Source organism: Amblyomma maculatum, chromosome 1 (genome assembly GCF_055883805.1).
Source record: "Amblyomma maculatum isolate TAMU_Amacu chromosome 1, ASM5588380v1, whole genome shotgun sequence".
NCBI lineage: Eukaryota > Metazoa > Arthropoda > Arachnida > Ixodida > Ixodidae > Amblyomma > Amblyomma maculatum.
This window is the reverse complement of record NC_139344.1, coordinates 503,390,916-503,404,170: the sequence shown is the minus strand read 5'-3', so window position 1 is coordinate 503,404,170 and position 13,255 is coordinate 503,390,916. Positions and strand designations below refer to the sequence as shown.

The 13,255-nt window shown below is 45.8% G+C and overlaps 1 long non-coding RNA gene across 1 annotated transcript in view; it reads left to right on the top strand.

Moving 5' to 3' along the window:
• LOC146210344 (uncharacterized) overlaps window positions 1-10,019 on the top strand; it is a 44,186-nt gene extending 34,167 nt beyond the window's left edge. The window contains exon 4 of the long non-coding RNA XR_014703532.1: window positions 9,889-10,019. This is a non-coding gene — a long non-coding RNA (uncharacterized LOC146210344). The remainder of the gene's footprint in view (window positions 1-9,888) is intronic.
• The last annotated feature ends 3,236 nt before the right edge of the window (window positions 10,020-13,255 follow it).

Below are 13,255 nucleotides of genomic sequence, written 5' to 3'. Positions count from 1 at the left end.
TTGTCTTTCGACGTCTGTACTGGTGACTGCGAGGGTAGTAATACGCTCCTCTAGATTCTCAAAGCGTCGCGTTGTTTGTTCTTCTTGGCATCTCGCAGAAATGAAATGCCTACGGGGCCTGCTGAATTCATTGACTACATGTGTTATCATGCCCTCCATGCGTTGGAATAAGACAGCTTCTAAGCGTTCTACTATCCTGGTCTCGAACCGTTCGATTATCTTTCTTTCTCGCCTCTCTGTTATGGTAGCTTCTAACTTTTCAACAAGGATTTGCAGGTCAGCTTCAGTTAAAGGTGAGTTTGGGCAAGCTGTTTTAATCGAACAGTGAGATTGGGGGGAATCTATTTCGGTTTCCATGCAAGCAAAATCACAAGAAACAGATGGGCTAAGAGCACTAATGAGTGAAGGGGGGTCATTTGGTGCGTTAGCTGTGGTGGGCAGTGTGGTGATGGTGGGTTGGGAAGGAGAGGTTACACCAGAGGTGGCACTTATCTGGGCTTCCAACTGCGCAATCCGTTGGCGTAGCAGGGCGTTTTTTACGCTGAGGTTGTCTTGGTGCGTTGGAACTGGAACAAAGTGTGGGGATGGTGGCGAAGGGCACGCATTGGATTGAGCAGCGGCATGGACCCAGGTTTGTGACTGGAAGTGAGGGCTTTGCGGGGGAGGTAGTGTGGGCCAGTCCTGGGAACTAAGAGTCGATGGGTTGCAAACTGTTTTCTTGAGCCAGTTTGCGGGATGTAGAAAGTTTACGTGCCTTGCATGAGCTGCTACCAGTGAGATGTGGGCCTTCACACAAGATGCATTTGGGAATGCAGGGGGGGTCTTGGACGGGGTGATTTCATGTCGAGAGCATTTAAGTTATCCGGGGATCTACAATTCGTTTACAGGAAATGAAAGGCGCAGCATCTGTCACTCGCGGAAGGCAAGAAGCGCCGCCCGGTGGCATTGGAGCGCACTCGTTCATGCTTGGTCCTCATAGCTGACGGCAGGTAGGTGACGTCACATCCTTGACGTCATCCTAATTGAGTGACTTAACTATTTTAGTCTTTGGTACTTTAAACTGCGCGCCAGCCGCAGTATCTGTCACTCGCAGTATACCGCTATCATCCTCACGGTGGACAAGCGGAATTACGAAGAGCGTTTCACGACCCGGGCACAGCGGTAAAGCGTCCAAGGAGGTTCGATTCCCGGTTGGAGAATTATTTTTTTTTATCGTGGAGGATTCGCGCACCTCTTGAGCGCTGCCGGCAGAGCTTGTGGGCTGCGCAGCTGGCCTTGACTGTGAGGTCACTCGGTCGAGGCACACGGGATCTGGGGATCTTTAACGTGCGCTGACATCGCACAACACACGAATGCCTGTTTCGCTTCCATCGAAACGCATTGGCATCGAACGTAGCAGTTATCAGTACAGGAATCGAGTGCTGATAATCGGCCCCCTCCACGGCGGCTGAGAGTTTAAGACGCTCGGCTGAAAATCTGAGAACCCGGCATCGAACGCGAGAGCGGCGGCTATGTTTCGGTGCAGGTGAATCGCAAAGGGATCCGCGTGCTTTGAATACCGGTGTACGTTAAAGATTCCCAGGTGGTCGATATTTCCGTTGTTCTGCACTACGGCTCTATAGAAATCGAACAAAGCAAAGTGATCTCCAAGTTGTCACAATTATTCATAGCCCTCCACTACAGCACCTTCGTATCTCTCCTATCAATCCACCTTCCCTTTATTACGATGCGGTTTAGGTTTCCACGGAGAAATGTGACACATGCAGTGCCTTTCCCCTGCAATAAAGCAATTTATTTTATCTACATCTTCAAAGTGCACACATGTCGCACAGTACACGGATGTCTTTGCGTTTAGCCTTCATGCAAACGCGGCCACCGCACTCGCATTTTAGCCAAGGTACTCCCGTTCACTATCCGACCGTCTAACTACCGATCCACCGCGGCGGGGCTTATGTTGTATGCCGATCATTCCAGATGAATGTGTCCACAGTGGGATCGGACAGATATACTGTTCCTTTATTTCCCTAAAACCGAACCAAAGGTAGATGTTTAACACGCCGCAGCATCTCACTGGTTAAGACACTTGGCTAGCGAACCGGAGAACCCGGGTTCCACCACGATAATACCCGTCACACGTTCTCAGTGGACACCTCAATAGTGCCTTGGAAGGTAGGTATGTCTTTATTAAAATGCCGGCAAACGACGGTTTAATGCGTCATGACACTGGCCAAGCGTCGACCCGGGGTTATGTCCTAATCTGCATTACCTCATTTGAGTCCGGTTGCGGTGGGTCGCGAGCCTTGTGATTTTAAGGCAAAGGAAGGTGCCAGCTAAAGTGGAAATAGAGAAAGAGGTCCGTAGTGGCGGGCTACGGAGTAATTTCGACCACCTGGGGATATATAGATGCGAAATCTTCATTGTACGCGATGCAGCGATTTCCCCGTGGCACCTGTTTTCATCGTGGTTGCACCGTTTTTTCCACTTTCACTCGCATCTTCCTCCCTTATGGCGCCGTTTAGGTGTCCACAAAACATACTGCGCTTTTCCTTTCCTATGAACTAATTAAAAACGAATAAGCAGCCCTGAGTTGTGCGATGCCACCTTGAACAACCTTGAAGGTCAAATACATATATTGCGCCTTTCTTTCTTATAAGTCAATGTACAATACACAAGCAATAAATTGCCAGAGATTTTAGCGACTGAAGTAGTGAAAGGCGAAATCTGGAGAAGCCTCATCTTGTCTAGCGTTCCTGCCATCTGCAACCCCACACTTGAACGCGTGCAAAGGAACGCCATGCGACAGGAGCGATGGCGTACCATCCAAACGCACACTTGTCGGAGAAAGTGTGTTTGTGTGTGTTGTGTTTTATGGCACATAGGCAACTAAGGCCATCATGCATGAAAAGCAAGGTTTAAAATCTGGACTTTGTTTAAGGGCTTTAAAAGTTATTATAGGTTCTATAACTTATTTAGATACTTTGCATCTTTTAGGAACGAAAATATGCTGAAAATGTCAATGAGTGAGCTTTCTCCTAACAGTAAGCTTGGGTGGAATGTTATATGTTCATTGTAAAGTTGTGGGAAGTGCTTCTGTCGTAGATCTTCAAGTCTTGTACAACTGATTAAGATATGGTTAATTGTGAGCACGTCTCCGCATTCTTGAAGGTTTGAAGGTTTATTAAAACGAAATACAAGTCAATTATAAGTGCATAAAAAAGTTGGTACAGTAGGAGGTCCCGAAGTGAGACTGTCTGGGGGACCTCCCATCAGAAATACATGAGTATAAATACACAAGTGTGGCAGAGGATCTAGAAAAAGAATAATCAAATTGAAACCTATTAAAATATCGGCAATGAATAAGGTACACAATAGTAAGCGGGCGTAAGTTTTCAAACAAGAAAAAAGAAAAAGGAAAAAAAAGCAATCAAAGGCATACATAAGGCAAAGCGCAAGAACATTATCAAAACAAAAAATATCAGACATTGAATGGGCAATGAATGGATGCAAAGATAATAAGAGCGGAAGCAGAGGCAGATAAGAATGTTCACAATGACAAACACTTTGACCGTTTGCTGTCGGAGTGGGGAACAGAAAATGCGATTAAGGTAACCTTCGGTAAGGTATGAGGCTGAATTGTTTGATAAGAGATGTTTTTTTATTAGAGTGTAGAAAGCGGGTTGCAAACGGGCTGATTTAACTGCTAGCGGTAATGAATTCCAAGTTTTTATGGCGGAGAAAAAAGTAGTTTGTTTTCCGTAATTTGTGTTTACTTTTGGTAGTAGCATATTATTTTGTTCAGAGAATCGAGTGTTATTGTTATTAGCGAGGAAAGATTTAGAGAAACAGAGAAGTTGACAATTATCATTGCGAGCGCGGTAAATTAAAAGACCTAACCTACGATTAAGGAGGCAATTCAAGGGAAGAATGTTTAGGTCATAGTAAAGGCGTGAAGCAGAGGCAGTGTATGGGCTGAATGATATAATTCGAAGCGCTTGGTTTTGAAGATGAGAAATACATGATAAATGGCATGAGTAGGTATTACCCCATGATGATATGCCATAATTCAGATGACTGTTAATGAAGGCATAATATAGGGATAAGAGAACATGGCGTTGAAAAAAATGTCTAGTTTTTATTAACACCCTTATTGCAAATGAAATTTTTTTACCGACAGATTTGGTGTGTAAATTAAACTTTAGGTGACAGTCGAGCGTGATGCCGAGAAATGTAACGGATTTGGAGGCAAAAATCATATGATGTCCCAGACAAATGTGTGGGTTCGTGATAATTTGCTTTTGATGAGTGCGGCATATCATGAAGGTGGTTTTTGTAGCATTAAGTTGTAGCATGTTATTTTGGCACCATAAAACAATATTCTGTACGTCTGTGCTTAATTTGTTTATGAGGCGTGTGAGATTACTATCCTGAGTGAATATCGTTGTATCATCCGCATAAAGTATACACTTAGTATTAGTTAGGAACAAAGGCAAGTCATTTATGTAAATGAGGAAAAGAAGAGGACCTAAAATGGAACCTTGTGGCACTCCTAAATTTATAGTTACAGGGTCAGACAGCGTGTCTTGTAACTGGACAACTTGTGTGCGGTGAGTAAGATAACTACGTAAAAGGGCTAAAGCAGGCCCACAGATGCCAAGGGATTCTAATTTAGTGTACAGTATTGTATGGTTAATTGTGTCAAAAGCTTTAGTGAAATCTAAGAAAACAGCACCGGCAAAAAAGCCATTATTTATATATTGTTTAATACTGTCTGTGAATTCGATTAAAGCTAGCTCTGTGGAGTAATTAGGGCGGAATCCAAATTGCTCATCTGCTAACAGTTTGAACTTAAGAAGGTAATTCATTTGCGATTGACGATTAGCTTTTCTATTACTTTACTAAAGAAAGGTAATATAGTAATTGGACGGTAATTAGTTAGGCATTCTTTGTTGCCTTTTTTGAAGATTGGTATCACTTTACCCTTTTTAAGTTGAGCGGGAAAAACACCAGTCCTAATACTAGATTTATTATGTGGCTAAGAACATTTGACAGCTCAAGACCAACCAGCTTTATTTTGAAAGACGGAATTCCATCGATTCCAGGAGCAGTATTTTTTAAGCTAGAAATTATCTGAAAGACTTCATCTGGTGAAGTAGGACGTAAGTAGAAAGAATGAGGGCATCGACTAGGGCTACAGAAACTTCTTGGAGGCAAGGAACCGCAGCGCGAGAAGAAGGAATTAAATGCATTGACAATGTCGGATTGATTAGTTAAAGTACTCTCGCCATCAGAAGCTTCTGTTATGCTTATTTTATTTTCAGCTAGTTTTAAGAATTCTTTAATTGTTGCCCAATTCTTACGAGTGTCATTTCCATTTCTAAGTATCTCATTTTGATAGTATTCTTGTTTACAGCGTTTAAGTGCTGCGGAGAAAATATCCGAGTATTTTTGAAAGCGCTGTTTTAGGTGGAAGTTAAATGGCTGTGTCCTAACCTTTTTGAGGAGGTTATATTTTTTCTTTATACAGTTTAGAAGGCTGTTAGAGATCCATGGGTTCCGCGGAACTGAATACCAATGAGTAATGGGGATTAGTGATGTGCATGAGCTAATGATTTCTTTGAGCTTCACGGAAAATTTACTGAACGCGTTATTGGCGCATGTTTCATGTAATATGCTATCCCAGTTAGTCTCAGATACTATCTCAACAAACCGGCCTCTATTGAAAGATTGCTTGTGGCGTATTCTGGGGGTCGCCTTATTAGGGCATTCGATTAACAGAAAGACAGGGTAATGGTCCGTGATATCAAAGTTGATAACTCCTGCGATCTGAGGTGTAATAACATTTGATAATACATGATCAATGAGTGTGCTTGAGCCTTGATGTGTGATGCGCGTAGGTGACTCTAATAATGACTCCAATCCGTGGCCGAGCAAGCAGTTTGTGTATAATGAACAAGAGCTACCAGAAATGTCAGTTATATCGACATTAATGTCACCTAAGATGACAATGTTCATGTTTTCACAATTCAAATTTTGAAGGATGACGTCTAGTTCACGACAAAAATGCTCGTAAGATGCGGAAGGTGAGCGATAGATACTACCAATGATAGTGTTTTTGTTTGAAGCAAAAATGGATTTTTCAAATTCTAGCCAGAGTGATTCGCACTTTTCTGTATTAAACATGATGTCGTGACGGCGTTTGTAAGATATAGCGTTAGAGATAAAGATTGCAGATCCGCCGTGCCGGTCAGTTGACGTATGACAGTTCATTTTGATAGCCGGGTAAAGCAAATAGCCTATCATCGTCAGGTGACAGCCATGTCTCAGAAAGACAAATGAGTGAAAAGGAGTGATCAGCGAGCTAAAAAGTTAACTAAGTCATCGTAGTGCCTTGGTAAGCTGCCAGAATTGAAGTGGACAATAGACTTATGGGTATGAGCTGAATTAATGAGAAGGCTTTTAAGGTGATCTATTGAGTTGAGCATGATGATTATCGATGTGTGGTGCACGGTTCACCACACGGTTTACGTGAAAACAGACAGATCATCAGCCCCAGCGACACGGTAGACATCACTATCCTTGGTCTTCCGTGCCTTGATACGGCCGTTATCCACCCAGACAAACTCCCAGTTTTTTTCTTTTTTCAGGGTTAGTGCTCTGCCAAGCAAACGTTTGTGCTCTGGGGTAAGATGATCGTTCACGTAGATTGGCTTGTCGTCGTTAACAGAGACCCTAAATCCGATCGAACTCATGCTGATGCGTGCTTTCCTTGCTTTTGCAACAAACTCTGCCTTCTTGGTACGGGAAAAAAAGCGTGCTATGATGTTGGTGTCACTTTTCGCAGGAACGCGATGAGCAACTTCTAAGTCAGTGCTAGAAACTGGACAACCTATTTTCGATCCTATTTCTTCCAGGATTGCGACGCAGCTCTCACCCTGAGTCGAAGGAACTCCTTTAACCTCAACATTATTTACCCTAGAGTATTGCTCCTGTTCAGCCAAACGTTGTGCCAACTGTTTATTGCAAGCAACGGGCAAGTTCCTTATTTTCTTTTGTTAAGTCAGCTTGCTTGTTTCTCATTTCCTCAAAGAGTTCATTGAACAGGGCAAGGCTGCTCCGCAATTCAAGAACTTCTTTTTTCAGTTCGTCAACATCTTTTGCCAATTCCGCGTTGGTAGGCATTTTGACAGTGAAATGATTGGCAGTGAAACTACTGGCAGCAGTGGTTGCGACAGAAAATGTACAAAAAGGAATCGATGAGAACTAACCAACCTGCGTGAACAGCACAAGATAGTCAGGGCCTGTTCACTGCCGCAACCCCGGCTGCCAAATGGTCGATGCTGTCCGGTGTCTGTCCTTATGCAGTCTTTCTGGGGGGCGGGAGGTCACGTTGTACGTCGGTGGCGCTGGCGGCTGATGATGGGCGATGAATGAAGGATTCTTTTCTTGATGCTGTGTCACTGTGACCGTCACACGTGTGTGCCGCAATAGGATTACTTCTTACGGTGAAATACCTGCGTGAAGAACACAAGATAGTCAGGGCCTGCTCACTGCCGCAACCCCGGCTGCCAAATGGTCGATGCTGTCCGGTGTCGGTCCTTATGCAGTCTTTCTGGGGGGCGGGAGGTCACATTGTACGTCGGTGGCGCTGGCGGCTGATGATGGGCGATGAATGAAGGATTCTTTTCTTGATGCTGTGTCACTGTGACCGTCACACGTGTGTGCCGCAATAGGATTACTTCTTACGGTGAAATACCTGCGTGAAGAACACAAGATAGTCAGGGCCTGCTCACTGCCGCAACCCCGGGTGCCAAATGGTCGATGCTGTCCGGTGTCTGTCCTTATGCAGTCTTTCTGGGGGGCGAGAGGTCACGTTGTACGTCGGTGGCGCTGGCGGCTGATGATGGGCGATGAATGAAGGATTCTTTTCTTGATGCTGTGTCACTGTGACCGTCACACGTGTGTGCCGCAATAGGATTACTTCTTACGGTGAAATACCTGCGTGAAGAACACAAGATAGTCAGGGCCTGCTCACTGCCGCAACCCCGGCTGCCAAATGGTCGATGCTGTCCGGTGTCGGTCCTTATGCAGTCTTTCTGGGGGGCGGGAGGTCACGTTGTACGTCGGTGGCGCTGGCGGCTGATGATGGGCGATGAATGAAGGATTCTTTTCTTGATGCTGTGTCACTGTGACCGTCACACGTGTGTGCCGCAATAGGATTACTTCTTACGGTGAAATACCTGCGTGAAGAACACAAGATAGTCAGGGCCTGCTCACTGCCGCAACCCCGGCTGCCAAATGGTCGATGCTGTCCGGTGTCTGTCCTTATGCAGTCTTTCTGGGGGGCGGGAGGTCACGTTGTACGTCGGTGGCGCTGGCGGCTGATGATGGGCGATGAATGAAGGATTCTTTTCTTGATGCTGTGTCACTGTGACCGTCACACGTGTGTGCCGCAATAGGATTACTTCTTACGGTGAAATACCTGCGTGAAGAACACAAGATAGTCAGGGCCTGTTCACTGCCGCAACCCCGGCTGCCAAATGGTCGATGCTGTCCGGTGTCGGTCCTTATGCAGTCTTTCTGGGGGGCGGGAGGTCACGTTGTACGTCGGTGGCGCTGGCGGCTGATGATGGGCGATGAATGAAGGATTCTTTTCTTGATGCTGTGTCACTGTGACCGTCACACGTGTGTGCCGCAATAGGATTACTTCTTACGGTGAAATACCTGCGTGAAGAACACAAGATAGTCAGGGCCTGCTCACTGCCGCAACCCCGGCTGCCAAATGGTCGATGCTGTCCGGTGTCGGTCCTTATGCAGTCTTTCTGGGGGGCGGGAGGTCACGTTGTACGTCGGTGGCGCTGGCGGCTGATGATGGGCGATGAATGAAGGATTCTTTTCTTGATGCTGTGTCACTGTGACCGTCACACGTGTGTGCCGCAATAGGATTACTTCTTACGGTGAAATTCCTGCGTGAAGAACACAAGATAGTCAGGGCCTGCTCACTGCCGCAACCCCGGCTGCCAAATGGTCGATGCTGTCCGGTGTCGGTCCTTATGCAGTCTTTCTGGGGGGCGGGAGGTCACGTTGTACGTCGGTGGCGCTGGCGGCTGATGATGGGCGATGAATGAAGGATTCTTTTCTTGATGCTGTGTCACTGTGACCGTCACACGTGCGTGCCGCAATAGGATTACTTCTTACGGTGAAATACCTGCGTGAAGAGCACAAGATAGTCAGGGTCTGTTCACTGCCGCAACCCCGGCTGCCAAAATCTTGACAGATACTGCGCCTTTCCTCCAGAAGTCTCAACTTGTCTAGCTTTCCTGTCATCTGCCATCCCACACTTGAACGCGCGCCAAGGAACGGCACGCGACAGCCGCCGCTAAAGCGGGACACACTTTGTCCACGGCTGTATGAACCATTAAAGGCTTTCGCCTTAAAATATGTAAGCATGTTAGGTGTAAGTGTCGACAATCCGTGGCGTCCACTCAAATGTAAAACGCTCTTTCTTATCCTCAAAGCCTAATTTACGAGCTGTTAGCGTCACAGAGGTTTTCACCTTGAACAATCTTGAAGCTCAAAGACAAATACTGTGCCCTTCCTTTCTTTTAAACCAATTTACAATGTACAAGAAAAAGATATGAATCTTGACCTGCTTTTTCCTATCCACAAAACTTATTTAAAAATTATGAAAACGTGGGGATGGAAAAGCGGGTGTTGAAAAACTAGCCGGGGCTTAGCTTTAGGTTAGGTTGCGAAAGCAATAATATACGCTATAGTCCAGCCGATGGTGGTGTACCATGTTGACTGCACGAATAACACAGAGCGTACATGTAATGTAGTAACATTAATATAATTAATGTAAAGTAATCATTCCATTCGGTGTCGTCACAGGTTGAGGATGATTCAAGACAAGCGCGACGCGCTCGTCTAGCTGTACTTGAGCGCGCCGTCGAACGAGACGATGTTCCCGTTCTTCATCTGCCTCTAGCCTGCTGTCTTTTCCTGGATTCATCGAGACGGCGTGACTTTTCTTTCGGTTTATGAGGATCCATAGCGAGTGCCTCAGCTGAGTGGTTGTTGCGGCTGTAGGAACAAGGAAAAGAAAATTAACAGGCCTGCTACTGGCTCTGTAGCTGAGCCACCTCCGCTGCCTCGTGCGGACTGAAGAGAGATAGTAGAGAAGAAAAAGAACAGGGAGAGAAAGACGCGTGCCGCAACAGCCATCGTCCACCACCTAAGCGATGGCGGGTGCAATGACGGCCTACACCGACAAAAGTTTGGTGGCAGGCTAGCCCCCGCCGCAAGCGGCGGTGACCTACCCATACCAGCCCCACAGGGCCAGCAACAGCCACCCTTCATCATCTCCTCCCCCATGCTTCTGCTGCCTCAGCATAGCAAGCGCGAGCATTTATATGCAGATAGTTGTCCTCCTTTCAACTGCGAGAGAGAAAGTGACAGCAACGCCTCCATTCGGTAGCAGCGCGGCTCCAGCTGGAGCACGCCGTGCCTATACCGACTGCCGACGTCTCGACTTGGTAGCCCATTTCTCGCCGCTGGTATGACCTCACAGTGCCGTCAACATCTCATCCACGGTGCGGCGTGCCTATCGACCGCTGCCACCCGACGACTCGACTTGGTAGCCCACCTCTCGCAGCTGGTATGATGTCACAGCCATCTGGGGTCATTAAAGGTCAAACGTGCCTACCGACAGTGGCTACGCGAAGGGCTGAAAATTGGAGTAGCATTGCTTTCGCAATAAAAGGCTATCGCTGCAACACAGCTTTCGCTCTATCACTAGTTCAAGTTATACTTAAACCCCATAATTCTTGTTAATGTGCACTGAGGGGAAGGGAGGTAGGTGTCTGCTCCTCTTTCTACGGGGTTAGGAATGGGGGCCCACGCGGGGGCTGGCCTGTCGTCAATGCACCCGCCGCCGTTTCGGTGGCAGACGAGGACTTTTGCTACACGTGTTTTTCTCTCTGCCTCTTCTTTTGCTTTCGTTTTCTTTTTTTAATTTATCCTCTGTCCGCATGGACAGTATTGGTGACTCAGTTACAGAGCCAGTAGCATGCCCGGAGAGGAGCGGAGTGTAGGTGGTCGCTCCTGGCCCTACAGGGCTGGGACTGGTGGGCCACCGCCGTTTGCTACAGAAGCTGGCCTGCCACCGGCGATTGTACCTGCTGTAGGCCGTCATTGCACCCGCCATCATTTCGGTGGTAAAAGACGGCGGTTGCGACGCGCGGCTCTTTCTTCCTCTTTCTCGTTTTCTTCTCTATTTTCTCCTCTGTCCGCACGAGCCAGTGGAGGTGGCTAACAGAGTCAGTCGCAGGCCCGTGCATTTTCTTTTCCATCTTACAGTCGCAGCAACAACAGTAGCATTTTCTTTTACTTCTTAATAAAGTCGCAACAACACCAATGTGCACTGACATCGCACTGAACACGGACAGCTCTCCATATTGGCTCCACCAAAACGCAGCCGCCGGCGTTCGGGTTAGAGCCTGGGTACTAAGTATAGTCGGGCGTGTTACCGACTGAGCCAAGGTGGCTGTGCACGTGCTTTCGCATTTCTAATTTGTTACAGGAAACGCACATTATCTGTCAAACTTACTCTGTAGATACCTGTACCAATTCGTAAGGAAAGGATAATAATAATATTGTTTCGCAGGAATAAAAGGCGCTGTATATGTCACACACTCTGCGGACAGCTGCACCATTTCGTAAAGCATAATAATAATAAATGGTTCGCACGAAAGGGAGGGCACAATATATGTCACACTTGTGCGGTGGGCACCGGAACCATGCCTTAAAAGATGAAGGTGGAACTGAAAGTACAGAGAAAGAAGTGTTGTTGTATATGGCTACGTAGTAATATGGACCACCTGGTGATCTTTAACGTGCGCTGGCATCGCACAGCACATGGACGCCTCTCCGTTTCGCTCCATCGAAACGCAGCCGTGATTTGTCGGTATTGATTACGTTGATTACGCAATAGAGTTTCACACACACGGAGGTTGTATTTCACTTTTTTTCTTTCATTCATTGTAGATTTTCGCGTTACAATGAACGCCAACACCGGCTTTTCTACTGACAAGGGGCCCTTATGCTTTCGCGTAATATTTTAGGCGCCCCTGTTTACTGTCTATGGAATGCCGTTGACACTGCAGTTAAGACTTTCACCTTAAATTGAGAAGCAACGCCAGAAACGAAATAATCGTTGGCGATGCGTAGGGAGATTGTGAGCCAACATATCTAGGGCTAGCGTACCACCAGAAGTAAATTATTCGGATGGCCAATTTGTAGTTCGGAGTGCATTTCTAAAATATTATAGTATTCATTAAAAGAAGAGCATGTAACAGCTGTTTACTCTCAAAGCAAACCTATTTAATTTAAGCTGGAAACTAAGGAAAATTCTTTAAATCAGTTTAAGGGCACTACAGCGTCCATGGAAAGACAAATGGACGTAACAACTTTGGCACAAAGAGGAGTAAATAAGTGCTGAAGCAGAACCTAAATTACTATCAACTTTGATAAATTATGAAAATGGCATTGGGAAGAATACATGTGTATTGCAGGGAAGAGGTTACCGCTTTATCTGGGACATTAGCAAAGTATTCTATAGTAGTAATAATAATAATAATAATAATAATAATAATAATAATAATAATAATAATAATAATAATAATAATAATAATATTAATAATAATAATAATAATAATAATAATAATAATAATAATAATGATAATGATAATGATAATAATAATAATAATAATAATAATTGGTTCAGAGGAAAGGAAAGACGCAGTATATCTGTCCCATTTGCTATGTGGACACCTTAACCTCGCACCAAGGGAAGGAAGGAATATGGGAATGAAAATGGACAGAGAGGAGGAGTCATAGTGGAGGTCTAGGAAGTAATTTAGACCCCCTGGGGATCTTTAACGTGCACTGACATCGCACAGTATACAGGCGCCTCTCCGTTTCACCTCAATCGAAACACTGCCGCTGGCATTTCAAAGGAGAAAGATTCATAGCCGGTGCACCCTAGAGTCAGGCGGTTAGTGGCACTTAATTTGTTTTAATCAATTGCTGCTCTTGGAGCTTTTTTTGGAGTTCCCAAACTTCCCAAAACGACTAAGGCTGTGACAGACGCCGAAGTGGAGGGCTCGGAAATTTAGTCCACCTGGGGTTCTTAACGTGTACTGACATCGCACAGCATAATGACGCATTTCTTTTCACCTATGTCGAAAAGCGGCCTCTG